This window comes from Pipistrellus kuhlii, unplaced genomic scaffold, assembly GCF_014108245.1.
Source record: "Pipistrellus kuhlii isolate mPipKuh1 unplaced genomic scaffold, mPipKuh1.p scaffold_m20_p_38, whole genome shotgun sequence".
In the NCBI taxonomy this organism is placed as follows: Eukaryota; Metazoa; Chordata; class Mammalia; order Chiroptera; family Vespertilionidae; genus Pipistrellus; species Pipistrellus kuhlii.
The window spans coordinates 835,038-857,343 of NW_023425538.1; the positions used below are offsets into that span (position 1 = coordinate 835,038).

At 44.1% G+C, this 22,306-nt stretch overlaps 1 protein-coding gene, 2 long non-coding RNA genes and 1 pseudogene across 18 annotated transcripts in view; all 4 read left to right on the top strand.

Moving 5' to 3' along the window:
- The window catches only part of LOC123651132, a 7,510-nt gene extending 2,597 nt beyond the window's left edge, over positions 1–4,913 (top strand). The window contains exons 2-3 of the long non-coding RNA XR_006739622.1: positions 3,864–3,872; positions 4,901–4,913. This is a non-coding gene — a long non-coding RNA (uncharacterized LOC123651132). The remainder of the gene's footprint in view (positions 1–3,863; positions 3,873–4,900) is intronic.
- Positions 1–7,265, top strand: part of LOC123651128 — a 17,078-nt gene extending 9,813 nt beyond the window's left edge. The window contains exon 3 of the long non-coding RNA XR_006739618.1: positions 7,155–7,265. This is a non-coding gene — a long non-coding RNA (uncharacterized LOC123651128). The remainder of the gene's footprint in view (positions 1–7,154) is intronic.
- LOC118702294 (carcinoembryonic antigen-related cell adhesion molecule 1) overlaps positions 1–22,306 on the top strand; it is an 813,263-nt gene that overhangs the window by 694,750 nt on the left and 96,207 nt on the right. The window lies entirely within an intron of this gene.
- On the top strand, positions 19,336–21,127 carry LOC118702238 (annotated as a pseudogene).

Genomic DNA, 22,306 nt, shown 5'->3' on the forward strand with positions numbered 1-22,306 from the left:
AGGGAGAGGGAGACTGATAGAGAGATATAGAGAGACATGAACGTGAGAAAGACACATCAATTGGTTTGGTTGCCTCCTGTACATGCCTGACTTGGGCCTGGGAGCAAACCTGCAACCCAGGTAGGTTCCCTTGTCTGGAAGTTGAATCCTTGACCCTTTGGTACATGGGCTAATGCTCTGACCACTGAGTCACACTGGCCAGGGCTCCAATGTTTATTAATAAATACAACTTAATGTTACAGTTGACATTTCTTATGAATATCTACATTGCTGTTAAAAAACTACAAGAGCTTGGCTGGTGTGGCTCAGTGGTTGAACATCCACCTATGAATCAAAAGGTCACTGTTTGATTCCCGGAGACATGTTTGCATTGCAGGCTTGACCCCCAGTGGGGTTGTACAGGAGTCAGCCAATCAATGATTCTCTCTCATCATTGATGTTTCTATCTCTCTCTCCCTTCCTCTCTGAAATCAATAAAAATTTATTTTAATAATTGCAAGAGCATTGAAGCACATTTTCAATAGCAAGGCTGATGGAGACCCCTTTTGCTGGGAAGACAACCCTCTCACCCCAGCATTGGTTTTTGCTGTGTCTTGGTCTTGCACCTGGTCCTTTAGCACCACACAGATAACCCTGAAGGTCCCCAAACCTGGGGATTATTTCCATTTGTGACAGTCAACCCAGCCCAGCACTGGGTCTTCCCCATGTTCTCAAAAGCACTGGCAAGGTTGGATTTCCTCCCAGTAGGAAGGCCATAGAGAGTACTCTGGGCGTGGGTAAGGGGCACGCTGGGTGATGAGTGAAGAGGGGACCTACCTTCTCTCCAGGTGTCACCAGCTTGGCCTATACTTCTAGGGATGGAGACCAGGACTGGGTGTCCCAGAAGGCCCTACAGTTCCAGGGTGTCCTGGGAATAAAGATGTTGGTGGGAGGTCAGGTGGCTGTGGGATCCCTGGTCTACAGGGACAACTTCAGGGGGACCCTATCTTTCCGGGTCTGGTGGCTGAGACTGTCCATGTGCTCCCTGACCATTGGGCAGCCTTTGTCCTGTCTGTCTGGGGGAATTTTCTGTGGTCACCCTACCTTGCTCATGGGCGATGCCAGGCAAGGAGTGGGGAGCAGCATAGGGACCTGTGGCAGAGCAGGTGCTCTTAGGCCCCTGAAAGGAACAGGTGGGACAGAGTAGACATGTGGGAGGAACTCAGAAGGCTCTGTGGTATGGAAATCAGACTCTTTTTCCACTCCTTAGCCAAAGCCATATTATGTGTTAATTTCATGTGTGTCCTCTGTGTGTCTCAATGTTGCCACCTGGAGGACAGAAGAGACCAGTGGCCAATGTCAGGGGCTGCACCAGGAATGCTGACCTGCTCCAGAGGGTGGGAGCTGACCCTGAGCTGACCCTGAGCCCTGGGCAGAGATGGGCTCTGACCTCAAGGCTGAGAGCTATTCACCTCAGGTCCCTGTCACTGTGGGTCACTGGTTGCCTGACTTCTATCCAGGGCAGGGTAAGCCAGTGAGAGGACAGGTGTTGTCCAGAGGAATCCTGAACCAGTGTCATGAGAACCTTCTCCCCCCGCACTTCATCCCCTGTTGGGGGATGTGTTGTCTTTGGAGGAGCTCTTTGTCCCCAAGTTTCAAAGGAAGGACCACATGAGGGTTCTCTTCAGTGTTTCTAGAGAGGAAGCCAGCCTATGGGGCTGATCCATAGATTGCCCTGTGGCATTGCATCCAACGCATCTGTGTCCCTGTCTGACATCTGCTCTAAGCCTTTGTACATGGCCAAGGAGCTGGAGAAGCTCCACGTGGAGACTCAGCCACAGGATGGGGAGACCCTATGAGACCCTCAGCCCCTCTGAGATGGAAGGGACCACACAGATTCTGGGTTCTCTTGTCCCATCCTACATGAGAAGTTCCCCTTGTTCCCCAGGACATCATGAGCTGGCTGGTGAGATGTTTTCTGGAGACCACCAGGACCCGGTGATGGGGAGTTGTGGTGGGGGCTGTTTCTATGTTTTCCGGGATTCACACGGAAAATGACAGGTTCCTGAGTGGAGGAGCTGGGGATTAAGGAATTAAAGAAAAAAACTGAAGTTGGTTTGGCTCAGTGGTAGAGCGTCGATCTGCGGACTGAAGGGTCCCAGGTTTGTTTCAGGTCAAGTGCATGTACCTTGGTTGCGGGCCCATTCCCGGTGGGGGGTGTGCAAGAGGCAGCTGGTTGATGTTTCTCTCTCATCGACGTTTCTAGCTCTCTATTTCTCTCCCTTTCTCTCTGTTAAAAATCAATAAAATGTATTAAATAAAAAAGGAAATTAAAGAAAAAAAAAAAGGAGACCAAGACACAGAAATAGATTCAAGTTGGGATCCTGGTGGGATGCTGTCACTTTGATGGAGAGATAGTCAACCACCCACCACAGACATCACAGGGCATGTATTGATTTCCAGAGGGGGCTTTAAGGTCAAAGAAGTGTTGGGTGTGCCCAGGTCCTATTTGAAATATGGTAGCACTCATACTTGGGTAAAAACTGCTGTTTGAATTTTAACCTTGCTATCTGACTTCTACCTTCGATTGCTTGCTTAAACAATAGGGTAGTTACAGGAGATTGACTCCCACTGACTCAGTAGCTTCAGGGGTAGAAACTGTAGATAACCTTTAGTTCTGCTTTTGTATTATAGGCAAGATAGGGCCACATCCAATGTCAAGCAGATGTGACTGGGAACCAACCCTGCAGGCCGTCCCCAGTCTTTAGAATTTAGTCCTGAGGGGCCAATCAGGGTTAGCCGAGGCAGTGACATCACCTACCTGAATAAAACTCCTGGACTGGGCGATATTCGCTCTCTTCCGCCATGCTGCCGGCATGAGTGGGATAGCCTATGCTAGCATAGAGATGGCTCTTTTGTTTATTGCATCGGACTCGGCTCCCTGGTGGTCCTTGGGGATCATGACTGGAATCCCCAGCCAGGACCATGAGGGACCCCCATTCCGAAGAGCCTGACTGGCCGCGGTAGGTGTGTGTTTGTCTGTGTTTTTGTGTGAGCGCTCTGGAGGGACTGCCCCTCCCTCGGGGCTTTCACCTGGGTGTTTGCCGGCTGCTGCGTCAGCCATGGTTTGAGCCCGGATTCGAATCTGTAATAAACTCTAGCATGCTTAATCAAATTGGCTCCGGTGGTCCATCTCTTGGGGACTCGCTTCGTAACACTATTCATTCCCTCATTCTTGGGATTTAGCATGTCAAGACCCGGGTAAGTCAAGGTCCTATTTGTTCTTCATTCCAAGCACATGGATAAAGATAAGAAATCAGTACTGATAACATTTTGGGAGGCTGTTTCTGGGGGACAACCATGCCAGTCACCTTGGACTCAGCTGACATTAATTTAAAGGTCATCCATGTGCATTCCCAAGGGGCCCTCTACAGGGAGTTGTCCCCTGATTCCTTTGTGGTCATGATGGACTCTCTTCTTCCCCAGGCCTGACTCCATCTGAGGTGGTGAAGCCAGAGTTTGCACCATGCATGTCTCTGTAAGAAGAGAAAGAACTCTTCTAGTTAGCTTCTCCCCCAGGAGAAGTCATTCATAAGGTAGAGATGGGGAATACTATGGTTTTCTGGGAATGAAGGGTGTTCCAACCTCTCGTGTTAGAAATGTCCTTTTTTGATAACTAAAAGGGGTAAAGGCCTTTCCATGGGGTAAAAAAAACTACAAGAACTTAGCCAATGTGCCTCAGTGGCTCAGTGGTTGAACATCCACCTATGAATCAAGAGGTCACAGTTCGATTCCCAGTCAGGGCACATGTCTAGATTGCTGACACCAATGCCTTTGTGTTTATAAGGAACATGCTCCCACCTGGGTGTCGCAAGTGGTGACAGGTATCTGTTGTGTGGTTTCCTCATCCATTTAATGAGTATATATATATATATATATATATTGATTTCAGAGAGAAAGGGAGAGGGAGAAAGAGAAATATCGATGATGAGAGAGAATCATTGATTGGTTGCCTCCTGCACATCTCATACTGGGATCAAGCCTGCAACCCGAGCATGTGCCCTGACTGAAAATTAAACCATGACCTCCTGGTTCATAAGTTGATGCTCAACTACTGAGTCATGCTGGCTGGGCCATTTAATGCGTGTTCACTGAGCATCTGTTATGAGTCAGACCCTATGACCCTGGGTCCTGGGACTCAGACAACAGGACATACCTTGGCCTCTGTGGATAGCCTCAGCCGGTGGCCTTCCCTGTTCCCATTCTAGGCAGCTGGCCCTGTGGTGGCTGCCCCCTCACAATCTCTGGTACACTAGCCTCTGACCCCTGTGAGGAAAGGAGGAGGCTGAGATTGGCACTCTCCAAGGTGCTGCACTTTCTGGATAGCTTGAGAATCCTGATGTGTCCAAAAAGAGTCATTGTTGCATCTCCTGGTGGAAGCATTTCTCCTTTGGAACTAAGACCTCTAGGCCAGCAGAGCATAATGTGTTGGGGACAGGGAGCAGTAAATTTGCTGCCAGATTATTAGAGGTAATGATGAGAAAGATCATTCCCATTCCCCCAATTGATTCCTGGGCCTGTGAATCCTGACTATGGGAAAAACATTATCACATATTCAGAGAATATATGGCTTCCTGGAATACTTTCCCACATCCTGCAAGGTGTTGTCACCCATCTGGTGCCACTGCATTCCCAAAAGTCCATTCCATGTTTCTATCAAGACAGCTAATTTCAGGATGGCAAAACCAGTGATTTCCATGGGCATGTTCCCACTGCTGCATTTCATCTGCCATGAGGTGAGTCTGCTGATCAGAAACAATGCTATGTGGAGTACCATGATGTAAGATAGGCTTTCTCTGAGTCAATGGATGGTAGCTTTTGCAGAAGCATGTGTACAGGAAAGGCAAATTTGTATCCAGAGTGAGTGTCTATTCAAATGAAATGAAACACTCCCTTTCCATGATGGAAGTAGTCTGTGTAATCACCCTGCCACTGGGTAGCTGCTGATCACCCTGGGAGTGGTGCCATGTCAGGGGCCCAGGGTTGGTCTCTGCGCTGACAGATTGGCCACTTAGTGGTGGCCATAGCCAGGTTGGCCTTGGGGAGTGGAAGTCTGTGCTGCTGAGCCCATGCATAACCTCCATTCCTGCTACCATGGCCACTTTGTTCATGCACCCAGCAAGTGATGTCAGCGTTGGCTGCAGAAAGGGTCTGACTAGCATCAAAAAAACAGGTCATCCTATCCACTTGGTTATGAAAATCCTCTTTTCCTGAGGCAAATAGTGTGCATTCAGAGAAGTCTATCATATGCTTAACCCTCAGACCTCTTTGTTACCAGTTTTCCAGTTATGTTCAAATCTCTGACATTCAGCTAAATCATCAGCTAATTTCACATCTGGCCTTTTATCCCCTGAAAGAAAGTGAACAGTTAGTTTCGCTGCCTGAAGCTCTGCCCTCTGAGAGGATTTTCTTTCAACACTGTACTTCAGGGATGTCCCAGAAAGGGGCAGTAGCTCAGCTGTCCACTGTCCAATATTGCCTGCATATCACACAGAACAGTCTATAAACCAGGCCCAAGTTTCTCTCCATCAACAAATTGTAGGGAAATCCCCACAGCTGTCACAGTAAGAGAGGACAGTGTAGCAGGAGTGGGGGCCATGGATATTCAAACTACTTGTTCATGTAACTTACTTGTGACTTCAGGCTTGCTCAGGCCATATCATGTATATACCGTTTCCACTTGATGATGCAGTTCCTCTGTCCGTGCCTAGTTTTCTGACTTGGTGGTCAGATAACACCCCTTTCATGATGGAACTAGGGTCAGTTCAGGAAATATCTGATTATTTCCTTTTCCCTAGTGCACAGACAAGTCAGGTTGCATGGTAATTTGGTGGCCCATGGTCAAGCATTCAGTTTATACTAAGGCCGTTAACAAGATAAAAGCTGTTTTTCAAAAGAAGAATAATTATTTTTAAAAAATATTTATTGTTGAGAGTATTACAGATATACCTTCCCTCTCTCCCCCCATAGTCTGCCTCTACCCAGGAACCACCCCAGGCCTTCACCACCCTATTGTCAGTGTCCCTTTTTAATGCATATAAGCAAATAAGATCTTTGGTTAATCTCTTCCCACACCCACTTCTCCCTTTCCTCTGATTCTTATTCACCAGTTTATTTTGTTCATTATATTTCTTGCTCAATTTTTTTTTTTCATTTTTAGATTCAATTGCTGGTAAATATGTACTTATTGCCATTTTATTTTATTTTAAAAATATATTTTATTGATTTTTTTCACAGAGAGGAAGGGAGAGGGATAGAGAGCTAGAAACATCATGAGAGAGAATCATTGACCAGCTGACTCCTGCACACCCCCTACTGGGGATGTGCCTACATACCCTTGACCAGAATTGAACCAGGGACCTTTCAGTCCGCAGACCAACACTCTATCCACTGAGCCAAACAGGTTTTGGCACCATTTAATCATTTTTTATTCTGCTTCTCCTTCCTCTTCTTAAAAAATACACTTCAAGAAAATTGGACAGATACATGCAAACAATGTCTAGACCACCATCTTACACCATACACAAGAATAAACTCAAAATAAATAAAAGACTCCATAAGTTGGGAAACAATAAAAATCCCAGAAGAAACAATAGACAGCAAAATCTCAGACTTCTCTTGTAGCAATATGTTTAGGGATACACCTCCTAGGGCAAAGACAAACTAAGGAGAAAATAAACAAATGAAACTACATCCAAATAAAAAGTTTCTGCCCAGTAGAAGAAACCATCAACAAAACATAAAAGGAGCCCACTCTATGGGAAACCATATATGACAATGATACATCTGATAAAGGGTTAATATCCAAAATATATGAGGAACTCATACAACTTAACAAAAGACAAACAATTAAATAAGAAAATGGGCAAAGGACCTATGTAGACACTTTTCCAAAGTGGACATACAGATGGCCAAGACACATATGAAAAAATGCTCAAAGTCACTGATCATCAGAGAGATGCAAATTAAAATGACAATGAGGTATCACCTCCCACCTTTCAGAATGGCTAGTATCAACAAGTTAACAAATGACAAGTATGCACCCCTATGTTCCTAGCAGCACAATTTACAATAGTTAAGATCTGGAAACAACCCAAATGCCCATGGATAAAAAGCTGTGGTACATTTAGACCATGAAATACTATGCAGCAGTAATAACGAAGAATCTCTTACCTTTGAGATAACATGGAGGGACCTGGAGAGTATCATGATAAATGAAATAAGTCTGTCAGAGAAAGATAAATATCACATGATCTCACTCATATGTGGAATCTAACAAAATAAACTGATGAACAGAGAGGACCCAGATCCATGAAAGCATGGAAAAGAATGTGATTTCTCAGAGGGAAGTGGGAAAATGTGGGTGGATGGGAGGTAATCAATCAGAGACCATATATGTATATATGCATAAACCATGGACATGGACAATTAGATGGTGAAAGCCTGGGGTAGGACATGGGGGTGGGGTGGAGGAGGTTAATGAGGGAAATTAGGAGACATATGTAATATTTTCAACAATAAAGATTAAAAAACAAAGAATACCCTTCAACATTTCATGTAATAGTGGTTTGGTGGTGATGAACTCCTTTAGCTTTTTTTTTGTCTGTGAAGCTCTTTACCTGATTTTCAATTCTAAATGATGGGTAGAGTAATCTTGGTTGTAGGTCCTTACTATTCATCACTTTGAATTTTTCTCACCACTCCCTTCTTGCTTGTAAAATTTCTGTTGAGAAGTCATCTGACAGTCCTATGGGTGCTCCCTTGTAGGTAACTAACTGCTTTTCTCTTGCTGGTTTTAAGATTCTTTCATTGTCTTTAACCCTTGGCATTGTAATTATGATGTGCCTTTGTGCAGGCCTCTTTGCGTTCCTCTTGTTTGGAACTCTGTGTTTCCTGGACTTGTAAGTCTATTTCTTTAACCAGATAGGGAAAGTTTTCTGTCATTATTTCTTCAAATAGGTTTTCAATATTTTGCTCTCTCTCTTCTCCTTCTGACACCCCAAGAAATGAATGTTGATATGCTTGAAGTTATCCCATAGAGACTCTTTACACTATCTTCATAGTTTTGTATTCTTTTTACTCTTCTGATTGGTTGTTTTTTGCTTCCTCATATTTCACATCATTGATTTGATTTGATTCTTGGAATCTTCTGCTGTTGAATTCCTGTAAGTTATTCTTTATTTCAGTTAGTGTGTGCTTAATTTCTGACATTTTCCCTCCAATGTTTTTGAAATTCTCACTAAGATCCTTGAAAGTCTCACCAAGTCCCTTTAAGGACTCTTGAAGATCCACGAGTAACCTTTTAACCATTGTTTTGAAGTCTGTATCCAGTAGTTTACTTTGTTCTGTTTCTTTCATTTGTGACATGATTCTTTGTCTCCACATTTTGACTGTGTTTGTTTCTATGTATTGGGTAGAGCTGCTATGTTTCCTTGAGCTGGTAGAGTGGCCTTGTGTAGGAGGTATCCTATAGGGCCCAGTGGATTACCCTCCATAGTCACCTGAGCTGGGCACTCTAAGTGTGTCCATTTGTGGGGTGTGCACCCAGTCTTATACCTGAGACTTGATTGCTGTTGGTGTCACTGGGGGAATTGACCTCCAGATCAATTGGTTGTGAGGAACGGATGCTATTACAGTTGGAGAGCTGCTATGCAGGAGACACTCATATGGAACAGGACTTGCTTAAGTAGGACTCTGGTGCTCACTGAGTCTGCCCCTTGAGTGTGTCACTTGCGAATGCATAGAGTTGTAATTTGGTATGGTCTGAAGCTTGGTTCACTGGCTCTTGGGTCTCTAGGGAGGGTCAAAATTAGTGCTGTCTGGGGCCACCTGGCAGAGACTATAGAGAGGTCTGCTTTTTCCTCTTATTTATTTTTTAAAAAATATACTTTATTGATTTTTAATAGAGAGGAAGGGAGAGAGATAGAGAACTAGAAACGTCGATGAGAGAGGAACATTGACCAGCTGCCTCTTGCACACCCCCTACCGGCGATGTGCCCACAACCAGTATACATGCCCTTGAGTGGAATCGAACCTGGGACCTTTCAGTCCGCAGACCGATGCTCTACCACTGAGCCAAACTGGTTTTGGCCCTTCCTCTTATTTGTATGAGGTTTGGAAGTGCCCAGGTGAGGCCCATCTATGAATCAATGCATGCCAGTGCTTGTTATGGGTCTTGGGAACCTTTTATTGTTAGATTTGGGGCACGTTGGGCCCAGCTGCTGCTTGTTTAAGAGATTTTCCCAAATTCTGAAGCCTGAGCCAGGGCAGATCATTCATATGGAAAAGCTTCTGCAAACAGCATGCTGCAAATTGAATGGGGCTGGGTCTCAGGGAATCACCAGAGTGGAGCAAACAGTGTGTTCCAGGTTGATGGGAACTCAGACAGAGTTGCCAGCCAGCCCTGGGACAGGATAAGTCTTGGCATAGGAACAATGACCCCTGTGAGCACTTCTGTCAGGTAGAAAGCCACCCCTGGGTTTTTGCCCTGATGCCAGACAATCCAGTTTCCCAACACCTGCTGGTGCTGTTGCTTAGAGAAAGCAAATATGAGTAAGTTTGCCTGACCCTTTAAGAGGGATACCTGGGTCTCCAGCAGCCTCCCTGCCCCTCAGCCACAATCTCTGCTGTTTTTTACAGCCTGAAGTTATGGGGACTTCTCTTCCCAGCTCTCGGACCATGGGAAGGGGGTCTGATGTGGGGCTGGGACCCCTTACTCATTGCGGCATCCTACACAGGACAATCTCCCTCTGGATTAAAGAAATGGCCCACATTGGTGCCTGACCAGCCTGTTCCATGCCTCTGCCCTTCCTACCAGTCTCAATGTGCTTTCTTCTTTACTTCTTTAGTTGTAGGGCTTCCATTCAGCCAGCTTTCAGGCAGTCCTGAGTGATGGTTGTTCTGTATTTTAGTTGTCATTCAACGTGGTTGTCAGAGGTCGGAAATACTTGCATTTACCTACCCCAGCATCTTGATTCTCCCCAGATTATGAGTATTGCTCACTGAGGTTTTTTTTTTTTTTTTTTTTTTTTTTCCATTTTAATTTGGCTGGAACCTTTCTCCATCCTTCGACTCTCATTCTGCGTGAGTCTTTTGTTCTGAGACGGTTCTATTATAGACAACATATAATTGGGTCATGTTTTTGTATTCATTAAGCTACCCTATATGTTTTGCTTAGAGCATTTAATCTACTTACATTTAAGGTTATTATTAATAAGTACTTATTTATTGCCATTTTTTAAAATAAACTTTTATTGTTCATATTATTACAAAAGTTCCTCATTTTCCCCCCTCCTCCAGGTTCCTAACCCACTCTCTGCCCTTTCCTCACCCCCCCATTCTCCTCATCCATAGGTGCACAGTTTATGTTTAGTCTCTTCCCGCACTCCCCACTTCTCTTTTCCCTGAGAATCATCAGTCCACTCCCCTTCCATACCTCTGATTCTATTATATTCAACAGTTAATATTGTTCATCAGGTTTTTTAATTCCCTTGGTTTTTAGATTCACTTGTTGATAGTTATGTATTTGTTGTTCATAATTTTTATATCCTCTTCCTAAGGAACCCTTCTGTTGTGGCGGTGATGAACTCCTTTAGCTTTTTTTTTTTTTTATTAGTGAAGCTCTTTATCTGGCCTTCGATTCTGAGTGATAGCTTTGCTGGATAGATTATCTTTGGCTGTAGGTTCTTACTATTCATCACCTTGAATATTTCTTGTCATTCCTGTCTGGCCTGCATGGTTTCTGTTGAGAAGTCAGCTGACAATCGTATAGGTGCTCCTTTATAGGTAACTACCTTCTTTGCTCTTGCTGCTTTTAATATTCTCTCTTTGTCTTTTGCCCTTGGAATTTTAATTATGATTTGTCTTAATGTGGTCCTCTTTGGATTCCTTTTGTTTGGGGTTCTGTGCGCTTCCTGGACTTGTAAGTCTAATTCTTTCACCAGGTGGGGGAAGTTTTCTGTCACTATTTCTTTCAGTATGCTTTCAATATCTTGCTCTCTCTCATCTTCTGGGACCCCCATAATTCTGATGTTGGTTCGCTTGAAGTTGTCCTAGAGGTTTCTTACATTATCTTCAATTTTCTGGATTCTCTTGCCTTCTAGCTTCTGAGGAGGAGTGTCTTCTGGCTCTTTATGTTCCAAATCTTTGACTTGATTCTTGCGATCTTCCATTCTGTTTTTAGGACTCTGTATAATATTTTTTATTTCAGAGAATGTATTCTTTATTTCTTGTAGATCACTTATCATTTCTTGTTGATCCCTTATCATTTCTTGTTGATGCCTTATCATTTCTTGTTGATTCTTTATTAATTCTAGTTGATCTCTTTTCATATCCTCATTGGTCTTACCGATCTTTTCTAGGAAATTCTTGAAAAACATTATAAGCGTAGATTTGAACTCTATATCCAGTTGCTTTTTGTCCTCCATTTCTTTCATTTGTGATCTATTTTGTTGTCGCATTTCGCAGCTACAGATGGGGCGGGGTTTCAGGATGGAGCCTACAGCCTTGGCTTCTGTCAGCCCTGCCGTATGCAGTCTCAGTAATCCCGAGGGTCCTTCAGTACTTGCTGCAAGCACCTCTGAGAGAAAGGTGTTCTCAATTTTCACCTGCTACCAAACAGTCTATGCTCTCCCCCAATGAGCCCGGTATTGGGGTTCAGTTCAGTTGGAAGCGGAGTTGGAGGTGGCGTTCAGAGCAGTCTGGAGCCCCTGTCTCCTGCACCCCAGGGCAATTCCTCAGAACAGCCAACCGTCCCTTCTCTGTGCACAATGTGCACGCCCCCAGGACCTCCTTTCGCCGCTCCCCTGGGGTTTCGCCTTACAGCCCAGCTCCCGCTGTGTGAGCATTGGCCCTTGGGGTCTGGCCTAGAACTGGGGTTCAGAGCAGTCACAACTGGGGCCCAACACAGTCAGAGCGTTTATCTCCTTCCCACAAGGGAACGCCTGCCAGGCACTCAGCCGCCCTTCTCTCCGGCTCTGTCCTCTCCGCGTGCCGCGTGTCTCCATACCTTAGGCTAGGCTTTTCCAGCTCCTCTGCGCTACCTTCTGGTTTTCTCCTTGCTTCTCGTTGTAAAATTTCCAGTCAGTCGACTTTCCTGTAGTTCTGGGTAATGTCCATTTTACATTTAGTTGTATTTTATTGAAATTGTTGTGTGCACTGCGGCTAGGTGTTTACCTGGGCGCAGCCATCTTGGATTCTCCTCTCATAGATGTTTCTAACGCTCTATCCCTCTCTCTTCCTCTCTGTAAAAAATCAATAAAATATATTTAAAGAAATAAAATAAAATGCCAAGGGCAAAAGACAGAGAGAATATTAAAAGCAGGAAGAGAAAAACAGTTAATTACCTACAAGGGAGCACCCATACGATTATCAGCTGATTTCTCATCAAAAACTATTCAGGCCAGACAGGAGTGGCAAGAAATACTGAAAGTGATGAATAGCAAGAACCTACAACCAAGATTATCCTACCCAGCAAAGTTATCATTCAGAATGAAAGGGCAGATAAAGAGCTTCACAGATCAGAAAAAGCTAAAGGAGTTCATCACCACCACCAAACCAGTATTATATGAAATGCTAAAAGGTGTTCTTTAAAAAGAAGAAAAAGAAGAAAAAAGTAAAGATAAAAATTATGAAGAACAAATACATACCAACAAGTGAATCTAAAAGTCAAATGAATTAAAAATCTGAGGAACAGAATAAACTGGTGAATATAATAGAATCAGAGACATAAAATGGGAGGGGATTGATAATTCTTGGGGGGAAAGGGGTGTCTGAGTGGGAGGTATGGGAAGAGACTGGACAAAAATCATACACCCATGGTTGAGAACAGTGGGGGTTGGGGAGGTAAAGGCAGAGGGTGGGGACTGGGTGGATGGGAGCTATGGGGGGAGGAAAGAGAAACAATTGTAATAATCTGAACAATAAAATTTATTAAATTAAAAAAATAAAAATAATAAAAGGAGAAAGGGTCACTTCTATCCAGTCATGACAGTTATAGAGAGCCAGCTGCATCAGGATGGTGGGAAGACATAGTGACTGAAAGGCAATCCCTTTCTATGTGGTGAACATGAAGATAATCCACTGGAATGCTCTTTTAAGGACAAAGGAATAGCTTTGTTTTACCACTAACTGTGATGCATATACATCTAGTTCATCATTAATGTCCTTTTGGCAGTTGTCCTCTTAAGGAAATGGTGAAAGCCACCTTTGTGTTTTATCTCAAAATGTTGATTTTATAGACACTCCTATGACATTAAGCTTTCAAAGGTTCAACTAGATCCTCTTCTGCGAACACTAATGCAAGTTCTCCCTGCCCAATTCTGTTACGCTCCCTGTACACTGAGAGTCACATGTTCCCTAAGGGCGAGAAAGCAGCCGACCACCATAAAAAGAATCGTGTCCAAATGATGATACTCAACGGGGAGGTCTGCTCAGGGTGGAAAAGGGAGGCTCATTTAGGACCTAAGGGAGACAGGTGGTGTCAGTTTTCCCCATCAACTCCAAATCAGGACACAGGATGTGAGAGGGTGCGGACCTCCCTGACCCAGAGCCCCTTCATGTAGAATGGACCATGAGGGAGCACAGGTGATGAGAGCCTTATTCCTGGAGGTGGGAGCTGTGAGATGAGGGCCAGAAGGAGGCACACAGCCTGCTTAGTGGCTGCAGCTGAGTCAGTGCACCAGAGCGTTTCCTCTGCAGAATCCAGCCCTTTCCCTGTGAACATCCCATTTCCTCCCCTTCAGTGCTCCCAGCTGGGGCCTCAGTCCTTCCCAGTCAGTCCTACATCAACTCTTTGTCCCCCTCACACTTGCGAAGCCCTGTCTGCCAAACTGCCCAGTCCCCCCAGGACTGCAGAATGGTCATTGCTACCCCTGACCCCACCAGTCTGGAGGCCCAGTCCTGCCTCCCTGGTCAGCTGTGGGAGCAGGCTTTTAGGCTCCATGTCCTGATTACCATCAACTGCCATGAGGTGGCAGCAGCTGAACAAAGGAGAGATGCAGGGACAATTGTTATCAACCTGTGTGTTTGCAAGTGGACCTGTGGGGCAGGAACCAAGGAAATGACAGAACTTCCTGCTAATTTAGATGTCAGGAGCTAATGTCTTGGGAATTTGATAGAAAATACATGACATTTTCTTATTTTTTTGAGGACAAGCTTTTAAGTTTTTGTTTGTCACCATCAACTTCATTCTACCCACTTGGGAGGCTGACTGCAAATTCAGCATCCTGGTGTAGGGTTGATGTTGGGATTAGGCAAGGACAACCAGGTTCAGGACCCTCTGTATTAATTGGGCTGCGTTTGGAATAGTGCTCTTTCCTGGTCAGCAGTCCCCAGTCCCCTGGTACTCTCCCCACTTCTGCAGGTGCCGCCCTTCCCCAACTCCATCTCAGACCACAGAGCAGATTCTGAACTGACTGCCCAGGAACATCTTTGGTGCCAATCACTCTTTGTGCTCTGCTCCTGTTGCCTGCTTGGTGCTGTCCATAACCATGAAGGTTCCCTGAGGTGTGTGTGTGTGTGTGTGTGTGTGTGTGTGTGCTCGTGCGCATCTTTGATGGGTCTCTGCACACATGTGAAGCATCAAGGTAAGAGAATTTGAGAGTCCTTGAACAAATATTTATTTTATATGCAAGGATTCATGATGAGGTCTTCTACATCTAACAAAGATTCATGCTGTAGATGGAATCACTCTTCCCAACCTTCCTTCCTTCCCAAAGTTAGAATGACACCCACCCCTTTGCCTAGGCCTTGTAGCTTTTACCACCAGAGGACAGCACATCTCCACCACCGCCCCATTTATCTCAGGCTTAGCCATGAGACCATGGAGTCCAGGAATCTCCCTATCAAAAAGCACCTCGTGTAATTCTCAAAAGGACTGAGAGTTTGAGAAACATTGCCCTAAGTATTATAATTTAATAGAGAGCTGGAAAATAAACCCATGACTTTATAATCAATTAATATTCTACAAAGCAGGCAAGAACATACAATGATGTAATGCAAAAAAATGAAACTAGACAATTTTCTTACAGCACACACAAGAATAAACTCAAAATTGATTAAGTAATTAAATGTTAGACTCAAAACCATAAAAATCCTAGGAGAAAACATACACAGTAAAATCTTGGACATATTTTTTTTCTGATACATTGCTTTGGGCAAGGGAAACAAAAGAAAAAAAATAAACAGGACTACATCAAACTAAAATGTATTTGCACAGCAAACGAAACCATCAACAACAAAAAAGACAATCTACTGAATAGGAGGACATGTTTGATGATAAATCTGAAAAGAACTTAATACCTAAAATTTATAAAGAACTCATAAAAAAATTCAACACCAAAAAACCCCAAACAACCCAGTCAAGTCAGGGGCAAAGGACCTGAATGGATATTTCTCCAAAGAGAACACACAGGTGGCCAATGGACATGTGAAAGGATGTGAAATGTCACTAATCACTGGACAAATGCAGATTAAATCAACAATGAGATACCACCTCACACCTGTCAGAAAGGCTATAATCAATAAACAACAAACAGTGTTGGAGAGACTGTGGAGAAAAAGGAACCCTTAAACACTGTTAGTGGGAATGCGGATTGGTGTAGCCACCCTCAAAAAACAGTATGGAGGGTCCTCAAAAATAAGAAATGAGCCGTGGCCTCTGTGACTTGGTTGGTTGGAGCATCATCCTCTACACCCAAATGTGTTGTATTAGATTCCAGGTTAGGGCACATACCGAGGTTGCAGGCTCAATACTGGGTTTGGGTGCATGTGAAAGGGAACAGGTAGATGTTTCTCTCTCACATTGATGTTTTTCCCCCTCTCTCTTTAAAAAGTAATAAAAACTTTAAAAATGTTCACAAAAATATTACAAAGAAAACTGCCTATGACATAGCAATTCCACTTTTGAGTATATATTCACAGAAATCCAAAACACTAATAAGAAAAAACATATGCACCTCTATGTTCACTGTAGCATTATTTTCAATAGCCAAGGTATGGAAGCAACCCAAGTGCCCATCAGTAGATGAGTGATAAAAAGCGGTGGTATATTTACACCACTCGGCCATTAAAAGTGAAATTTTATCGTCCACCTGTGTAGTTCGGTGGTTGAGTGTTGACCCACGAATCAGGAGGTCAGGGTTGGATTCCTGGTTAGGGCATATGCCTAAATTGTAGGCTCAATCTCTGGTGGCGGGTGTGTAGGAAGCTTCCAATCAATGATTTTTTCTCATCATTGATGTTTCTCTCTCTCCCTCTCCTTTCCTCTCTCTGAAACCAATAAAAATATATTAAAATATTTTTTTCAAAGTAAAATTTTACCTTTTGCAGTTGCATAAATGGACCCGGAGAATATTATGCTAAGTGAAATAAAATAGTCAGAAAAAGACAAATACCATAAGATTTCACTTATATGTGTAATCTAATGAACAAAATGAACAAAATAGAAAGACTCATAGATACTGAGAATAGACTGATAGCTCTTAGAAAGGAGGGGGTGGGAGGCTGGGTGAAAAAGGCTAAGGGATTAAGAAAAAAGGCCTCACAGACAACAGTATGATGATTACCAGAGGGAAAGGGAGTGGGGGTGTAGAAGAGGGTAAAGGGAGATAATTGGTGACTTGATTTTGGGTGCAGAACACAAAATATAAGATGATTTATTATAGAATTATATACTTGAAACCTACATAATTTTGTCAATCAACGTCACCCCAATAAATATAATAACTTTAAAACAAAAAAGAGTATACCTTATCCCCAGAACTGGTAAACAGGGTGTATGTGTATGTGGGGGGGGGGGGGCAGGGGAGACAGCCCCTTCCTGTTTTACAGAAGGTATGACTCCTGGGTTGGATTATTATTGTCCCCAGACCATCTGCAGAGGGTCCTTCTCCATCCTAGTCGCCTTGCAGGCGCACTTCTTGCAGCAGATTGGGAGAAAACATGGCTGAACTGACCCAGACCTCTCCTCCTGCAGCCCATCAGCCCGAGTGAGTCTGCAGCTCACCTGGGGACAAATCAGGGAGGGGTGGACACACTTCTCTCTAGTGGGAGGATCTGCAAGGTCTCAAAGGAAGTTATGCTGCTGTGTGAATCTACTGTGGGGAGGGCAGGGATAGATAGGTAAGAGGAGTGATCCAATTCTTTAGGGCCATGGACTCACTGTCATTCCCCCCAGTGAAAATGAAAATGAAACTGTCTATGATCCAGCCATTCCACTTTTGGGTATTTATTCACAGAAATGCAAAACACTAATAAGAAAGAACACATGCTCCTCTATGTTGACTGCAGCATTCTTTTCAATAGCCAGGATACGGAAGCAACCGAAGTGCCCATCAGTAGATGAGTGATAAAAAGCAGTGGTCTATTTACCACTCACTGGGAGATGACACCAGGGTCCTCAGTGTCCAACCTACACTGTTCATCCCTCTCTCTAATGATTTGAGTCCCGGGTTTGGTTCCTGTGTCAGGTTCTCCCCTGCGGAACCTGATGTCTGATGCAGGAGCTTCACCCTGAAGAGCAAATCTGAAGAGTATTTGAGTGCTGGGTTTGTGGCCATAAAACATTTGCATTCACTGGTCTCAGGTGATGGAAGAGAGATCATGAGAAGCTGAAGTCCACAGAAGCTGAAGCAGGAGCATGCACGCCTTCTAGTGGAATGTCCCTGCTAGAGGAGGAGAGAAAGGGGTGGGATTGTTGAGAGGTTAGGGCTGACCTTGGAGAAAAAGTACAGAAGCTCTGGAACTGAAGATGCAAGAGGAGGGGACTGGAGGTGGATAAGGTCAGGAGAGATGAGAACAGGAGGGAGAGGGGACTCAGGCAGGAACAGAGATCTCCATGTACTCAACGGTGATATTTGGGGCCCATAGTTCTTGATGGGGCTGTCCTGTGAAGTGTAAGATGATAACAACCCCCCAAGACCTCTTACCCCATCAGAGTCCAGTAGAACTCTCCACGCCCCAGTATGAATAGCCTTTCCTCTGACGTCGCCCTATGTCCTGGGAGACTGAAGAGGAGGTGGTACAGTCTTCCATGGTTGAGAACCACTGACCTACACTGATCTCTAATATTAAGTAACCAAATGACACCCTGTGCCTCTTAGGGTGTGAAGAAGAGAAGAAACAAACATCTTTACTATATAAGAAAAATTAATCGTAATCAACCAAAAATTGATTTATCAGGTGGAGGCATAAGCAGAGGTGATTACAGCTCACCAGTTGGAGGCCTGGGAGTATTCAAAGGGTGCAACCACAAATGAGACTGACACCACTGGGCTGTACTGCAAAATCAAGTGAGGAAAATTCTGTAGACACTGGGAAGAGGAAATACATCACTAGAAATCTATATGCCATGCCATTTGGTAGTCTACTCTGTGTTCTTACCAAAGCATCTTAGCAATGAAAGCAATCATGTCTATCATTAAGAAGAAAGATCACACCACACTGTGATCTTGTGAGGATTTAAGTCCTGGAACCAGGCTAGTACTGAAGTCTTCACAGGAAGTGGAAGGAAAAAAAGAGTTTTTGTTCCTCTGGTTGCTGAGCATGACACTATCACTTTGCCAGTGACCCTCCTCCCTCCACCCCCTGCTCCTGCTCACTTCACCATGAGCACTGCCCACTGCCTGCCCAGCTCTCCACTTTTCACATAAGCAAATAAAGTCACCAAGTTGCCTTTTTGCTTTGTCCTGTGGTCCATGAGGGTTATGGAGGTGTGGGAGGTGTGAGGAGGGCCAAATATGTCCAGGGAGGTAAAAAAATCACATATTTTTAATTTTTGTTAATAAATCTTTATTGTTCATATTATTACAGATGTTCCTCATTTTCCCCCTCCTCTATTGCTCCCCTTCACCAGGTTCCCATCTCACCCTCTGCCCTTTCCCCATCCCCCATTGTCCTCATCCATAGATGCACAGTTTATGTTCAGTATTAACAATAAAGTGTTTTTTTCCTTAGCAGCTACGATCGTTCTCATTAGAAACATAAAAATATCTTCAATCATATAAATACTCATCCATTTTATGTATGTCATGACTCTTCCTTTATATATATTATCAATTTCTCTGGCAAAAATTAGCATCATCTTATCCATGAGAGATGTTGCCAGGTTATGCACTGGAAACTGGGTTAGGTTTTGTTAATGTTTATTAATTTCTGTTAGCCTATTATGCTGAGGGTTTTTAAAAATAAACCAATTCTAATTATTTCCCACAGAGGTGGACATACAGACATATATATAGACAGGCACAACTAGTGACCTGATCGTTCCTTTAAAAAAGAAATTAATTTTCTGGGAAGATGGTGAAGATATCAAAGCTTTATGATGTTGCCTAGGAAGAAATGCAAGAGGAAATGGAAAAAGAAAACTCATGAAATAGAAATTGTGGAAGTTGGACAGGAATTAATTCAGGGAGATCCTACTAAGCTTGCAGCCGATATTTGGATCTATATGAACAGGTGATGAGTGCAGCCCTAGACTATGGGCAGGATGACTCAGCTTGGTTTTGCTAAGGAGTTGGGAAGATAGTACTCTGGCAGTCACAGAGTCAAGCACTAACTGGCATGAGATTTGAAGCCATGGAAAGATACGATGATGCTGTACAGCGGTATGATCCAATCTTACATAAAGGTCCCACTAAACACTGCACCTGGAAAGCATAAGATTGCCACTCTAAAAGCTCAGGGGCAAGTGTGGAGGCCATTTGAGAAGTGATTGAATATCTAGAACAATTTGTTGGAGACTAAGAAGTCTGGCCTGCACATGCAGGGCATTGTATCAATGAACAGGACCATGTTAAAGCAGCCTTTTCCTCAGAGGAGCTAATGCTGACTAATCCACACAACCACGTACACTGTCAGCAGTACTCTGAGGTGACTTGAATACCTTGAACTTTCAAGAAAGTGTTTTGCATAGGCATTGACACTGAGCAGCAGGAATATGAGAACTTTGTTTAGACTTGACATCTGAGCAAGTTATATTTCTTATTTATTTATTTATTTATTTATTTATTTATTTATTTATTTTAAATCAATCTTTATGTTCATATTATTACAAAGGTTCCTCATTTCTTCCCCCCTCCACCAGGTTCCCATCCCACCCTCCACCCCCTCCCCATCCCCCATTGTCCTCATCCATAGGTGCACAGTTTATGTTCAGTCTCTTCCTCCCTCCCTTTCCCTGATAGTAAATCCCTTTTCAGATAGTAAATCTGTTACTTAGCATTTTCTCATATCAGTAATACCTCCACATGCTCAATGATACACTTCACACAAAAGACATTTCCAAATAGGTCAACCAGCCTCATCCAGGCCCCACCCAAGGCACTCACAGATCAACACCCCAGCGCTATACTAACTCAACACATCCAGATCTAAGCCTTCATCACTTGATTCAGCAGACCCTCAAGTTCCCGCAAAAGTTTCCAGCCATGTCTGAGAGGCAGCCGTGGGGCAGGGGCTGGCGAGGAGCGAGCTGTTCCGGGCCTGGCTGCTCCCGGCCTGGCCTCTGTTGCTCTGGTTCGTTCCACAGCCAGCTGCTCCGGGTCTGGTCACTGCTGCTCCCGACCTAGTTGCTCTGGACTTGGCTGTTGCTGCTCCAGGCCTGGCCAAATTCGACCCTGCTGTTCTGGGCCCGGTTGCTTCGGGCCCGGCCGCTCCGGGCCTGGCCGCTCCCAGCCTGGCAGCAGCTGCTCCATGCCTGGCCGCTCCCAGCCTGGCAGCAGCTGCTCCGGTCCTGGCCGCTCCCAGCCTGGCACCAGCTGCTCCGGGCCTGGCCACTCCCATCCTGGCAGCCGCTGCTCTGGGCCTGGCCAAACAAGACCTGGCTGCTCCGGGCCTGGCCTGAGCAAGTTATATTTCTTGTCACCCAAAAGCAAGTGCAAATGCAGAAAAGAACAATATGCTAGTTGGGCAGCTAGTCAAACAAACAGACTTTATCAGTTTTCAGGTCAAAGGAAGAAGGAAACCACATGCTCTCTAAAGGTAGTTGAAGACATGTGAAAATATGGTTGATTTCCCAGCCTTAAGGTTTCCAAACCTCTTTCACGTTATCTTCACAATTGCACAATTGAACTTACTGGTCTGTGACTTATTTACTGAATGCCCAGTGCTATCTACACTAATAAAAGATAAATATGCAAATTGACTATATCTTTATGATGACCAAAAGCCAATCAGGAGTGAGTGTATGCAAATTAACCCAGCAAAGAGGGTGGGCTAATTTACATATGCAGGTTCTGAGTGTCCTGCACCACCCAGCAGCTCTGGGCCTCTGGGCAGCGTGGGAAGGTGGCTCCGGGCCTGAGCGAAGGTAGAAAGGCGGTACTGGCCAGAGTGAAGGCAGTGCTGGCAGCCAGGGGAAGGAAGGCCCATTCTTTTTCTTTTTCTTTTTTTAATATATATTTTTATTGACTTTTTACAGAGAGGAAGAGAGAGGGGTAGAGAGTTAGATGAGAGAGAAACATCCATCAGGTGCCTCTTGCACACCTCCTACTGGGGATGTGCCTGCAAACAAGGTACATGCCCTTGACTGGAATCGAACCTGGGACCTTTCAGTCTGCAAGCCGATGCTCTATCCACTGAGCCACATAGGTTTTGGCAGGAAGGCCCATTCTTGCACAAATCTTCATGCATTGGGCCTCTATTTTACATAATAATTATCTGTTTAGGCAGTTGTAAAGGATGTGTTTATATGAACTTAAAAATGCCTTTTATTTCTAAGCAGAAAGATGGGGGGAGTTCATGGAAGAAAGATTTAAGATGAGTCTTATAGATTGTATATCATTCTCTTCAGATCACACAAATATAACTGCTTTGGAACTATAATCTGGTATAGAAATAACCTCATTAAACAAACCAAAATAATTTATTTAAAAACGTAAATAAAGTATTTTATCCATAAGACAGGTATAACAAGGCAAAAAAATATTCATTCATAACAATTGGAATAAGTTGAACTTATTCATTCAGATGGCTAAGCCTTTTATTAATTTTTAGAGATGACTTTCAAGATTTATATTTGCCCTTGGTAATCACTTTTTAAGGAGATGGAGGAGGTCGTGCTCCTTAGGTAAGGGAAGCAATTAGTCAATCTTTTAAAAAAGCCCTTTTCCTTATTTTTCCTTTGGTTTTTTAGCCTCGGGCAATGCGGCCTGTGTTTATATCCCTGGTAGCTGTAAGCCTTAAAAGTTTCTGAGAAGGCAGGGACAGAAGTTACTCACAGAGAACATTCAGGGTGAATGGGTCACTGCAGGCAGCATTCAAGGGGTTC